The sequence below is a fragment of the Chamaea fasciata genome, unplaced genomic scaffold, assembly GCF_029207755.1.
Source record: "Chamaea fasciata isolate MVZ Bird 193981 ecotype frontalis unplaced genomic scaffold, bChaFas1.0.hap1 SCAF_3, whole genome shotgun sequence".
In the NCBI taxonomy this organism is placed as follows: domain Eukaryota; kingdom Metazoa; phylum Chordata; class Aves; order Passeriformes; family Sylviidae; genus Chamaea; species Chamaea fasciata.
The window spans coordinates 10,651,298-10,664,471 of record NW_027094088.1 but is presented as its reverse complement, the minus strand read 5'-3'; the positions used below and the strand labels follow the sequence as shown (position 1 = coordinate 10,664,471).

The 13,174-nt window shown below is 47.0% G+C and overlaps 1 protein-coding gene across 5 annotated transcripts in view; it reads left to right on the top strand.

Moving 5' to 3' along the window:
* Positions 1-13,174, top strand: part of SPTBN1 (spectrin beta, non-erythrocytic 1) — a 116,980-nt gene that overhangs the window by 20,828 nt on the left and 82,978 nt on the right. The window contains exon 1 of one of the 5 annotated variants that reach the window (XM_066177951.1): positions 12,362-12,438. The exons of the other annotated variants lie outside the window; for them this stretch is intronic. The gene's annotated coding sequence lies outside the window, so the exon portion shown is untranslated. Of the gene's footprint in view, positions 1-12,361; positions 12,439-13,174 lie in introns of those variants that run through there. 5 annotated transcript variants of the gene reach the window in all.

Below are 13,174 nucleotides of genomic sequence, written 5' to 3'. Positions count from 1 at the left end.
ATACAACCTTTTTTGGTAATTTATCCTCCCTTGAAAATGCTTGGAAAAATAATTTCCAAGTGAAATACACCTTGTTTTGCCATTTTGTGCTAGTGGGAAGAAATCATTCCTGATGTAATTTGAAATGGCAAAACCATTACAGGTCAGTTATGAAAAATGCCAGTGACTTCCTTGTGTTTTTGCTTTCATGGTGTTTGCTGTCAGTTGCAGAGCTTTGCACATTTCAAATATTTTGCAGAATTAATTTAATGGACCAAGGTTCAGAAATCTGGATGGGAACTGAGATACTTTTGCAGGCAGCTTAAGCTGAGTGAGGTTTGGCCTCTGTGCACTGGGCAAGCAGCAGTCCCCAAAAATGCTGAGCAGATGTTGCTTGCCGGAAAAAAGGTGAAGATTATCAGGTATTTTGAATACTGAGAGATTTAATCATGGATTCTAACTGCTGGGGTCTTGTGTCAGGTTTATTTTCTGGGCCATGAATTCAGAATGAAATTGTCTGATTGCATTTGAAAGTTGCTGGGTAATGAAAACAACAGCCAAGATCGTATTTAAATATGAAATGAGTATCAAGTGGCATTTATGGAACTCTGAGGAGAGATTGTTACTGAGAGGAGACAAATGGAGAGCAAAGGTCATTGGTTTTTGAGGGAGGAATTCTGGAATATTTTTCCAGGATAGTGCACATAGTTATCTTATTGAAAACTCCAAAAGCAAACAGGTGATAGAAACAATCTGTAAGATCCCATCCAGTGGGGAGAGCTCCATAAATCTTCAACATCTGTACCCAATTACTGAGCTTCTCGGGGCTTTTTTTTTTTTTTCCTGTAGTGCACATTTCTCACTATGAACTAATAGTACATAATAATAAAGTGCTGGCTGTCTGCCAGCACAAACAGGGCTTTGGCGAACTTTCCGAGTGTTTGTGGAAGTAGAAAAGCAGTGCAGCTGTTGGGCTGGGGCTGTGCCAGCTGAGGATCCATTTCCCAGACAAAAAACTCAGATCAGAATGAAACAAGAATCAGATATTTTACATATCACTGCCTTATGCAGGTTCTTCCTCAGTGTTGTGATGGTAGGGTTTGTGGGCAAGTTTTGGGCTTTGCCCCTGGAGCGATCACACAGTTCCAGTGTGTTTTCTTGTGGTTCCTCCTGTTTCTGGAGCTGGGTTGGAGCCCTAGGTGTGATGATGCTTGGTACAATTTCCCTGGGAAGTCAATGCAAAGGACCATAAAGCTTTTGGAGCCTTTGGACCCGTTCCCCTTCCCTTCCCGGGGTGCGCAGGGCAGGTTCTGTGCAAGCCGGGCTGTGTGGCCAGAGGCTGTTTGGATCCAAGTGCCAATAACAATAGTTGGATGCTTTGAAGAGCCAATGTCATTGCTGTGTTTATTTGCCTGTTTTACTTGGAGAATCCAGAACTGTGCATAACACATGCTTCGGAGGACTCTGGGCTCCTCTTGTGGCCCCAGGGAACTGAGGAGCCCTTCTCCTGGCCCTGGCTCCTGGAAAAGGCCTTTGGCTGGCTGTATAGCCAAGGTCCAAGCTGGAGGGATCAGGGCTGGCCCGGGTTTGTGTCCTGACTGGACTTGCTGGACTCAGTGGGAGCAACATCTTGGAGATGGTGGACAAGACAACACTCCAAGGATTAGCAAACTGACATGAAAAACCTGGAAAGAGTCATCACTCTGTCATATATAAAATGATAAATATCTCTTCTCTCATATGAATCAGCACACAAGGATGTGTACTAAAATATTTATTAAAAAAAACCCAACAAAAAACAACAACAACAAAAAAATCCCCCCCCAAAAAAGACTCAGCCATAGTGGAAACATCAAAGAACCAAAATACTGACCCGAGTAATTTAAGCCATAGCTTTTTTTTGGACCTTTTCTTCCCATCTATCATCTTATTTCCCAGGGTTTTACACGTGCTTTCTCCTCCCAGGATGCAAATTGTTTGCTCACAATGTTCTGAATAACAAATTGACCTAATTTAGATGGCATTAAGACTCTTTAACCCATCTCAAAGGGCAGGGATGTGCTGAGGACTTACAAGCATGCATTTAAATGAAGGCAATAATGATATAGATTTCTTTTCCTTGCCTGGCTATTTTATCTATGCATCAGATGAAAGTTGGAGGGGAAAGGTTTCTGTTAGTCTTGTCGGGAGTTGGCCAAAAAGAATGTGAAGAATGTAGAAAGGAATTAACAGCTGGTGTCCATTTAAAACTTCCATGCGGGCAGATGCAGGCAGCCTGCTTAGTTTTACCTGTGTTCCTCTGGTCAGTGCCCACTAACCCATTAAACGTTTAGTTAGAGGAGAGGAGAGCAGTTCGGATGTGGTGCTCTTGAGTCCTCCCCTGCCAAGAAGTGGATGGTGTGTGTTGTGTGTGCCCTGGGGAGGATGAGACACATTTCCCGCTCTTTGGGAAGCAGTGACTCCAAACTGTGCTTGGTTACTTGAACCAGGAATCTTGTTGGCCTGATAGACTCGTGCCTTACACTGTCTGACTTGGTGATTTACTTGTGTGACATCTGACATTTCCCTCTTCCTGAGGAGGGATCCTTTTCCAGACTGCTTTCCGCCATGTTTCTGGTTTTTCTAGCCGAAGATGTGCTTGTGCATTGCTGCTGCTGCTGCAGGCCGTGCCGATTTGCAGGACAATTCTTAACACTTCTGGTCTCAAGTGGGTGTTTAGTATCAAACCATTTCTCAGTTCACTTTCCAACCAGCTCTGATCCAGAGAAGTGCTGGCATTCCCTCATCCACAATCAAGTACTGTCTTCACCTCCCCAAAGCAAAAATTGTCCCATTCTGTTGGTTAGTCCGGGTTTATTGTCATTCAAGAAAGAACAGCTGGAATCTATATAGTACCTGTAACACATTCCAGTGCAAGAGACAAAGCTTTGCATGATCCTGGCTGTGACTTGGGCTCCAGCATCTGAAGGAGGTGCTTGTTCTGGAGCAAGCTTTGATGTGCCTCCTCTGGGGCAACCACACTGTCCAAATCAGAGTTCTTTTTAAAATTCCTCTTTACTAGGCCAGCTCCTTGTCCACATCTCAGGAGCTGTTTGTGCATCTCTGGCTATAGCAGAGCTCACTGAGTGAGGGAGGTCTTGGGAATTTCTGGTACCTGGAGCCAGTACCTGTGTGGGAGCAGGTGGATCATCTCAGCATTGCTGTAGGGTCATTAGTGCTGTCTTGTGTCTCTTCGTAATGAGAGTCTCTGGTGTTTGGACTCGGGGCTGCTCCTTCCTGAGTTGGTGCTGAAGCTGCTGAAATCAGCTGTTGCATCAGCTCCGTTGCCTTATGGAGATAGCCTACAAATCCTTCTCCATTCCTGCCCCCAGAATCTGGGGTTTGTTGTTTGTTTGTTTGCTGATTCCAAACCGCCGACTGCTTAGCAGGTTATTTACTCCAGGCTGGCTCTTTAAATTGCTTCCCCGCTCTGCCTGCCTAGCTGTGAAGTACCGCTAATAAACAGAGTCCAGAACAAAAGCCTCCACAACAAAACATCCTTTTCTCCCTGGGCGTCTCCCTGGGTGCGGTTTCCCACCGCTGCTCTGCAGTTTGGGGGCAGAGCCAAAGCAGCTCAGTCTCATTCTTCCTCCCTTGGAAGTTGTCACCAGGCAGCCTCCCCCGACCAGCAGCGCCGAGCAGGGAGGAGGTGCCTGTGCACAGCCTGTCCTCAATTTCTCCTCCTTGGCTGGGAGTAACGGAGCCTTTCCCTGCCCTTACATAAAACTCTCCAGCACGGAGGAGTTTTGCCTAGGCGTAGATCGGGGTAGCTTGACATTACTCCCTGGTTTTGTGCCTCTCCCTCAGGGACACTCCAGGATTGCCAGGCCGTGAGTGTGCTCAGCCTCCCACGGCTGCGTCTTGTTCTGGCTGTGCCTCGGCTCAGCACTGCGGCATGACCCAGGTGGGCGTCGCAGCCTCCTCCCTGTGGGAAGGAAACGGGAGCTCGCAGGGATGCCGGGAAGGGAAGATGGGCAGAGGCTCTGGCTCACTCGCACTCATCCACAGGTTGAACGCCCGTTCGTTGGGCTGGGACCTTTCGGAAGGGTGGGGTGTGGAAGTGGAGAGGGAAAATAAAAGGGCAGGGGAGGCAGCAGTTGGCTGGCTGGTAAGCCAAGCCTGTTTACTTGGCAGCCCTCCTTCCGTAAGGAGGTCAGAGCTATCGCATCTCGGCTCCAGAGACGCACCACAGGAGGAGGAATGCGCTCCGGATGGAAGTGTGTCAGTGCCTGGAGTCAGCCCTGTAGCAAGGGCAGGCTCAGGGGTGCTCTCCTTCTAAATGTAATCCAGGGCCATCGTTTCTGTGTGAGAACCCCTAGCTAGGAGTGGGAAGTGGGGCAGAAACTCTAGTCCCAGAGCCACGGCACAGCGCCTCTGGTCCCGCTGCCACCCCCAGAAACTTGGCTGTAGCTCTCTTCATTTGAATTAATACAACAGGTATAAACTGGTATTGATAAATTTTGCGGTCACACGGAGGCAATCACAGCATTTCTCGAATGACCCAGTGATGTCCGAGCTGTCTTTTTTCCCTGAGGGAAGTTTCCTTGTAGGTTGCAAACGAAGGTGCTGTCTCCATGATGCCCCTCAGTCGGGTGCCACCTGGCAGTGCCAGTTTGCTGCCCAAGTAAACAGTGATGTCACCGAGGGGATTCAGGTTGCCTGGGACTTCCTGCCAAGTGAGGGTCGTGGCCAGCGTCAAGATGTGAAGCTTTTCCTGTACTGACAGCAGTGCCCTCATCCAAAGGAGAGCCAACTGTCTGGCAGGCCGGAGGCAGCGGGAGCGTCTCCGCTTTCAGTCCTTCCCTGACACACAGCGGGTTCCTAAAGCTCAGAGCTCTGTTTCTCATAAGCTGGGTCATGAGAGAGTGGAGACCAGCAAATGGGGAACTCCTTTCCAAGGGCACCTGGGCTTTATTGGAACTCCGCTCTGTGTGAGCACTTGAAAAATACTAGAAAAGAATTTGTTTTGTTCTGCTGAAGAAAAGTAAATACCACTGTAGGCAATTGCCCTGTATTTTCACATTCTTTTGGTGAAGGTCAGCCCACAGAACAGGGTGATACTAAATATTGTCCTTTAAATGCTCAGTGGCTGTGGAAGGAATTTTTCAGGTAGTTTTTCTGGAAATGTGTTGATAAGTAATGAAATACATCAGTTTTCCTTCCTGCCACACAAGTTGACCCTGGTGTCCTCCACCAGTCCATCCACAACTACTTCTTAGAGGTGTTTGGAAAGTGGATCTTTGCCTTGCTCTGTGATCAAGATGGCAAAGGGTGAAATGCAGAGGCTTCTAACACCTTTACAAGGTGGTTTGGTGAAACAAGGTCCAGGTCTCCTCCATGGTAGCTGTGAAACGGCTGAGTCGTGCTAAAGCTGAGGGCTGGATCAGAGTAAAGGTTATCTTGAGTGAGAGTCTACGTCAGAAAAGTCCTTCCTGTACTCAGAAGGACTCAGCTGACCTGAAGCCTTTTTGATTCCAGCTCCAGTTCATTTCCTCTTGTGGATTTAATTTGGGTTCAATCCAGAGCACCCTTTGTGGTATATACAGACAAGATACTGTTAATCCTACTCAGATTTTTAATCACTTTGTATTAATTTACCACCATCAGAACATTTTCTGCTATTATTTTATTTATCAAAAAGGTTAGGCAATTCTACGGTCATAATTTCCTATCTAAGAATTTATAGTGAAATAAGTGCATGGGCTGTAAGAGCTGAAGGGCTCTTGGCCTGCTGGCAGTCATATTCCCCAGAAAAAGGAGTGGCATGCCAGCTGCTGACCCCACAGATCAGAGCACACAGGTGCACCAGCACATATTGGCTGTCTTGTAAAGCTCTCACAACATTCAGGATGCTATTCCAGTCCTGAGCAGAACATAATCCCTGGTTTGCTGCTCATTCCTTACTTTTCAAAGTGACCAGCAGTGTTTGCATCAGAACAAGTCTGCAAAGTCTGAAGAGCGGACTCAATTAAAACTCATGAACTGGCACTTGAATTTTCCTCCTTGGGAACATCCTCCCTTGGCCTGGGCTTTGGAAAAGGCTCCTTCTGGACGAGTTACCCTACTCAAAAATGCAGCTCTTTCTGAAAATGGGTGGGAAATCTAATCATTGGAATGTAGAGGTTATAAATAATGCAAGAATGGAGGTGGAGAGAGAAACTTCTGAGCTGAGCTGGTCCCCCAGGTTTTTTCCAGCTAAGCCATATGCATGGCAGGACATTCCCAGATATCCTAATAATTTCAGGGTCTGTCTTTCACTAACACAGGGAAGACTAAGAGGATGAAAGTGTTTTTTAAAAGTAAATAACCAAGAGCTGCATGAATTTAAATCTATGGGAATTTCTTTACTGCCTTACTTAGAAGTGTAAGGGTGGTGGGTTTAGAAAATGCCCAGCTGATAGTTCATAAGATTTTTTGGGTCCTGACTTACATTTCTTTCGGCTGTGTTGGATACAAAGGTGGTTTGTGAGTTGGAGTAAAGCTGTATTTACTTCATGGATCTCACTGGAGCAGCCATGGGCTATCTCATGTTGTACTTATTGGAGCTGAACCAAGGCCTTACTGCTTAAATACTACTGACCTTGCCCAGCAGTGCTTGTTTAGGGAAAACCACAAACACATGATGAAAGAGGTTGAGTACTCTGCTTTTTGCTTAAAAACTAAATAAGGAGTTCAGATACTTGAGCATTCTTTGAGCTAGGCCCAGTATGTGGAGTTTTATTCTCACTTATTCTCACAGCCCTCCTGGGTGTTCATGCCCTGTGTGTAACTCCAGGCCCTGCTGGATCTCTGTAGACTTTCCCTTTCAGTAGGGATGCAGGAATGCTACTCCCTAGGATCTGCTGGTGGCTGAGACAGAGCCATCCCCTCAGCAGCTTGGCAAAATGTGTTTTACATTCTTCAAATGATGAGGGGAAAAGGAAGGGCAGTCCTAGAAGGAATTCGGTGCTTGTTCCACCCTGAAGTGTTGTGTGTGGTAAGTTCAGTTCTGCTTCATCTTTGTACTCCTCTTTATCAACTTCTTTCCAAAACCAGCCACTTTCTACCTAAAATGTCCAGAGTTTTTCTGGTTTAGTCTGTTCGTGATTTGTATGTAGTTGTTGGTGGGGCATGGCCTTCTTTAGAGGATGGTTCAGAGGCAGTATCTCTTCTAGGATGTTCCACAGGGAAATACAGAGGCCTAGAGAATTTCACCCACAACTCCTGTTATGTGTCTGACCTTGGGTGAAATCCACATGAAGCCTCCTTCTACTCTCTTGGTGTTTTAAGGAGGCTCTTCAAATAATGGCACATTTTAGGTTATAAACTCAGCTGGATGGAGCTACCTCAGGTTACAGAGGGCAAATTTGGACCACATATATCAAGTAAGTTATTCAAGATAAAATGTTGGAGTCAAGGTGTTCTGGGTGATATATGAAAAACTGGGTGAAACTTCGTTGCTCCACGTGTAGAGAGAATCGAATCAGAAGGTTTTAATGGTCTGTGTTGGAACTGGAAGGCTTGAAATAGAGATTTGTGTTTTTAAATAACCTATTTTCAGTCATTTTGAAAATGACTGCGTTGTCTGAGAGCATCCTCTGTGCCCTTGGTGCCCTTGGCTGTGCTTGGTTGGTGGAATCCTTGTGCCATGTGGGGCATATGGTGCTGGCTGTGCACTGGTCACTCCTGCTGACAGCACTGGGGGCTCTAGTATTCTGAGGCTGTGTCTGTTTTCAGGGAGCAGCACAAATACTTTCTGAAGTTGTTTCAGTGCTAATTTAATTATGTACCCATCTCCCAGCTAGAGTGTGATATCCTGGGGGCCTCAGAAGGAAAACAAGAGCCTGGAATCCACTCTTAACTGCCTGGTCTTTGGAGTGATGGGTTATCTGAGATGTGGGAACCAGACCTCCCTTGTGAAGGACGGGCTGCCTGATTTTAGTGACCTTTGCACACTTTTCCAGCATGTATTGGGAATAAAAAGGCTTCAGTCTTGCCTTGTTTGTGCATTCCTGAAGTGCCCCACACGCTGATTGTGGCATTTGGTAGCACAGCCTGTACCCCCTTTGCTGTGACCTTTCAGGGTGCTTTGGGCTGTTGGGCTTCACATCCTGCAGGAGTCAGCACCACGAAGTGGGTTGGCTTGAGAAGCAAAGACAAAGACATGGAGCACTCTTGGGCTGGAAAATGCAGAAACAGTATGGTTCTGTTTGTGGAAGGAAAGATGGGATTGGGAGAAGGGATATTTGAGGTCAAGGGAGTTACAGCCTTGCTGAGTTACTGCCTTTATTATTTTGGGATTGGTTCAGCAGCTGAAACAACAAGGCAGAACATAAGTGAGTGTGCTGCCCTCTCTGCCCTGTCAGGACAGGGGAGCTCCTGTCGCTGGGAATGTGCTGCAGTTCAGCAACACAGGGGCCGAGCTCCTTGGGCTTCAGGCTGAGAAATGGCTGGAATTGGGATATGCATTTTCCAGTCTTTCTGAGCTTTATGGTCAGGATTTCAGTTTCTCAGTCCAAGGGTTCTGTACAACTCTTGAGTTTCTACACGGTGTTTTGTAAATACTTGCAGAGTTTGACCTGTGGGGGTGTTTGATGTGTATGTTCATTTGGCTTCCAGCCCTGAGCCTCTCCCAAGCTGCCCCTACTGACTCTGACCAGGCCACTTTCCTCTGTTTTGAAGCTTAGGGTAAGAATCTCAACCTGTTGGGGTAACAAAATGTGGGTGGACTCTGAGAGTTCAGAGGAACTTCCCTTCTCCAGATTAAATATTTGCTTAAAATGACATTTTAATGATTTTAAATGTCTATTGTGCTGCTGTTAGGAGGGAGCTGAATGTTGCTCAGAATAAATGCAAAGTTTGGTTACATTTTATCTAAATTTCCCTCTTTTTAGTAATAACCATTACTCTGAAGTGAAGAACTGGACTGGTGAGATGGTTTGAGGCATCAGTAGGGGAGAATGACTGACTGACTGGGAGGGAAAGTATCCTACAAGGGGGGTAATGGAATTGCTTTCTGTGCTCATCCAGTCTTGGTTTCAGAGGGCTACCAGAAAGGAGGCAGTGTTTAATTTTGGTTTCTTGGAGATACATATCCAATCTCTGGGATCAGGACACCATTCTTTTTGTCACAGTGGCTGTGTCCATGCTTGTCATCAGACCCATGCTCTGGGGACCTGGAGATGAGTGTGTCTGTGTCCCCTTTTCAATCCTGTCACACAATCAGTGGGAGTTAGAGATGAATTTACAATTTGTCTTTAATGCCAGGAAAGCTGCAATAGGTTGGACTATGTGTTAGCCAGGGAACAGTCTATTTACATAAGCCATGAGACCATTTGGGGATTGCTGTTCAAACTATATTTTCTTCGATCACAGTGCCATTAAAACCTCTTGACAATTCTTAAAGTAACATGAATCTAACTACAGCTTAGCATATTTCCTGGAAGAATAGTAAATCTTGAAAAAACAATGTTTACTTTAAAGATAAATGTAACTATTAGGAAGTAATTCCAGATGTGTGGTTATGGCAGAATTTCAGGGATTATAGTCATAGCCTGTTTAGTGAATTACATGATTGCGTTTAAGAGTAGCCAATGAATTTTTTTAAAATTAATTCATTCTTCAGATGGGCTGAATAAAACTGTTTGTTTTCTATTATCTGACAAACAAACAGAGCAGAATCTGGTCTATTTATGAAAGTAAAAACAAAAGGTCTGACCCCTGGATGTGGCCTTTGAAAACTAACTGAGAAAATGCTCTTCCTGGTAGCTGATTTTTTTCTTCAAGCCATTTCTTCTTTTTGAACATAATGCCAACCCCCCGCCCTCAGATTATGCAATAGGTTTTAAGGAATGCTTTGAAATGAAATGGTTTGATCTCTTTTGTCTCATGAGGTTGTCTAGCGTGGTACCCACAGCAGAAGACAACTGAGTTATTTTATCAGTGAGGAAGAAGTTTGGGAATTTACAGATTTTTCTCGACCCACTGTGGTGGACCTTCGGATTCAGGGCCTGGAGGAGTTCCATGCTGTTTATTAGTTCGCTCCTGTGCCTGCTTATCCCTGGAATTGCCTGCTAACATCTCCAAGCCAGGTGCAGGCAGCATTGGCAGATGACTTTAAGCAGGTGTGGATTAACTGAGAAACCCCAGTGCGCCCGCTTTCTCTGGTTTTAAGCACTATATGACATCCTAGAGTGAGTCTGAATTGTGAATAGTAAAGGAACTGTGACCTGCCATTTCTGAAACGTCTTGTTCCCAGTGTGTTTATCCAGTCCTGAGAGTGGGTTGGCTTGAGCAGGATGCTGCTCAGGATGTTGGCAGCTGAAATTCCTGTTGTCTCTGGCTCTCCGCAGAAAACATAATTCCTTCATTAGCGGGGTATCTCAGCTTAGAGCCAAGCCAGGATGTTTAAGTGACAAAGGTTGTTCTCACTGGAAAACGGGCTTCCCTCTGTCCCTGTGCTCCATGGTGATCTCTCTGTGGATATTGGTAGGTGCTTCATGCAGAGGCTTAAACTAAATCTGTAAATATATCTGTGTTACATGTCTGTGTGTGACACACACACACACACACACACGGTTTTCAGCATGGTCCTTCAAGTGCAGGGCTGTTTCACAGGTGGATTACATTCAAGGTCATTAACAGTGAACTCGGCTACATTAAGGGCTCCAGGAAAATGCCGAACCATTTTCCCGTGTTTCTCTCTGGGCAGTTGCTGGTGTTGCTCATGTGAGATCGGGACACCCTTAACGTAGACACAAGATGTCCTGCTGTAGGCTCGTCCCAGCTGCAGGACCTCCATCCCTGCAGTCAGGATCCTGCAGCTTCTGCCAGGGCTCATGTTTATCTTCCCTCTCTGGTCCCGGAGGCACCAGTGGGTTGTGCTGGATCAGAGCTGCAGCAGGACTCAGGAAAAGCTGTTTTCCAGCAGGGGCTGAAGGCGGTGGCTGCACTCTCTGTATCTGGGTCTGTCTCTGGAATCAGGATTCCATTGTGTTCTCCTCACCTCGCTTTGCTGCAAGGTGCTTATTTTTATCCGTGCAGCATTTTCCTGCTCCCCTGCTCCACTGTCCCTGTAGTGAGGAGTTGCATCCTAGTAAAGGGAGCCTGATGTCAGGGAGTGAGGTGCTGCTTTTATTAGAATCAGAACAAGGATGCAGGTTTTCCAGCCCTATAGGTGTGAGATAACAGGCCATCTCATGCTCAATTTAGCTTTATCTGGGATAGATTTTGCTTGTGCGATGCTCAAGGTAGGAGAAGTGATAAAGCACGAGTTAGAGTTGAATTTATTCTGGATCAAGTTGTGTGTGTTTCTAAACAGCAGTGACACAGAAATAAATCAAATCCCATGGCTTGTTCCATCTATATTAAATTACACGTCACTGCATCCTGATTTTGGGGTCACTGATTTTTACAGATGGAGCTGCAGCTTTTCCAGTGGCACATCTGCACTTCCTTGAGCACTGGTGAATATAGAAAAGGATGCTGTTGACCAGCTTGTTCCCACTCGTTGTTTATACCCTGGCTGCTCCGTGGATTTAATTGGAATTAACCCTGATTTCAGCCTGTGTAAGGGATCAATGGGAGGTTTTTGTCTAGGCCTGATGCTCAGTGAGGATCAGCTGCGGAGTGCTGTGCAGATACGCGGCGAGTGGGATTTAATCCTTCCTCCCGTCTTTGCTCCATGCTTTTGTTTGTTCCCAGCGGCAGGATCCGGCCGGAGCGACTGATCCATCCCAGCTCCTGCGGGATGCGCCGCGGGAGAATCGTCCCCACGACCTTCCCCAGAGGCAGCTCTCCTCGCGTTCCCTCGCTCTGTTGGTAGCTTCCCATGACTAAAGCGATTCCTTCCCACCTTTCGTGAAGGTCGAACACTCGCACTCAGCCCTCGGTAACAGCTCCTTATGTAACAGCCGCCCCAGCGCGGCTCCGTTCCGTTTTTTGCGCCAGACACGGGAATTTGTCCGCGCGGCAACACGGGACGGACCTGCCGTTGGGTGGGGCCGGGGGCCAACCATCCTGCTCTCATAACCCGGGCCCGGACGGGGAATTTACGCCGCCGGTGAGCCACGGCAACCACGCTGTCTGTCGCGCGCGAGGTGGACTTATGTCGCGACACGCGGGTGCCGGGAGGGGCCGGGCCGGCAGGTGGCGCCAGCGCGGCGGGCGGGGAGGGCGGCGAGGGGCGGCCCCGGCCCCGGCCCCGCCGCGAGGGCGGGCTCGGCTCCGTGGGGAGGGCGGGCTCGGCCTCATCCTGAGGGGCCGCCCCGGCCGCGCCCTGTGCTCCGGGCTGCCGGGAGGGCGGTTGTGTGGCTGCTCTTTTTCGTCTTCTGTTTATTCTTATTTTTTAAATTTTTATTTTGAAATAAGAAAGTGCGATAAAAGGAAAGACAAGGGAGGCCCCGGGCGGGGTGCTGTGAGGGGAGCACGCGTCCCGCCTAGGTAAAAGGGCTGCCCTCCTGGCTCCCCCTTGCCCATTTATTTAACTGCATTTCGGTTAATTATTGCGTTTTGCAAAGGTGAGCTGTGTGTTTCTGTGTTTCTGAGGAGCACCCTGTGCTCCTCAGGATCTCTCTGAGCACTGACTGGTGAAGGGGATGTGCAGCACTGTTCCCACTGGGCTCACAGCTGTGTATAACCTCCCTCCTTCTCCTCCTCTACCAGAGGTGTCTGCCTCTATTTTATCTAGTACTGATAAATAAATGGAAATCCTAATCAGAAAACAGAATAAATATGCAAACGGCACCCTGAAAGAGGAGAACCTCACCCCAAGGGTTGCGTTGGTGGGTGCCATGTTGTTCCTGTGGAGAGTTCAAAGTAATGCATCATTTAGTTGGTTTTATCTGGATTAGTTCATAAATAAATTGTCAGGACCAGTCACAAAGTCAGTATTTGCATGTGGAGACAGAAATATTTCTTCACATACTTGTTAAAATGCTTTTGGTTGTCAAATGCTTATGTGGCTTTTTGAGAATCTGTATTTTTTTTCCATCAGTATTCACACCATTTTGTAAAGGTATTGAGGTCATCTTTGTGCTTGAGGTTTTTCTTAGCCGAGTTATACACAGCTCCATATGCTTTAGCCAACACTCACAGATCTCTCAAGCCAATGGTTTAATTTTGAATATGACAGATGTGGAAGTGTTTTGCTGCACTATTCCATCCATGTTCTGCTTTG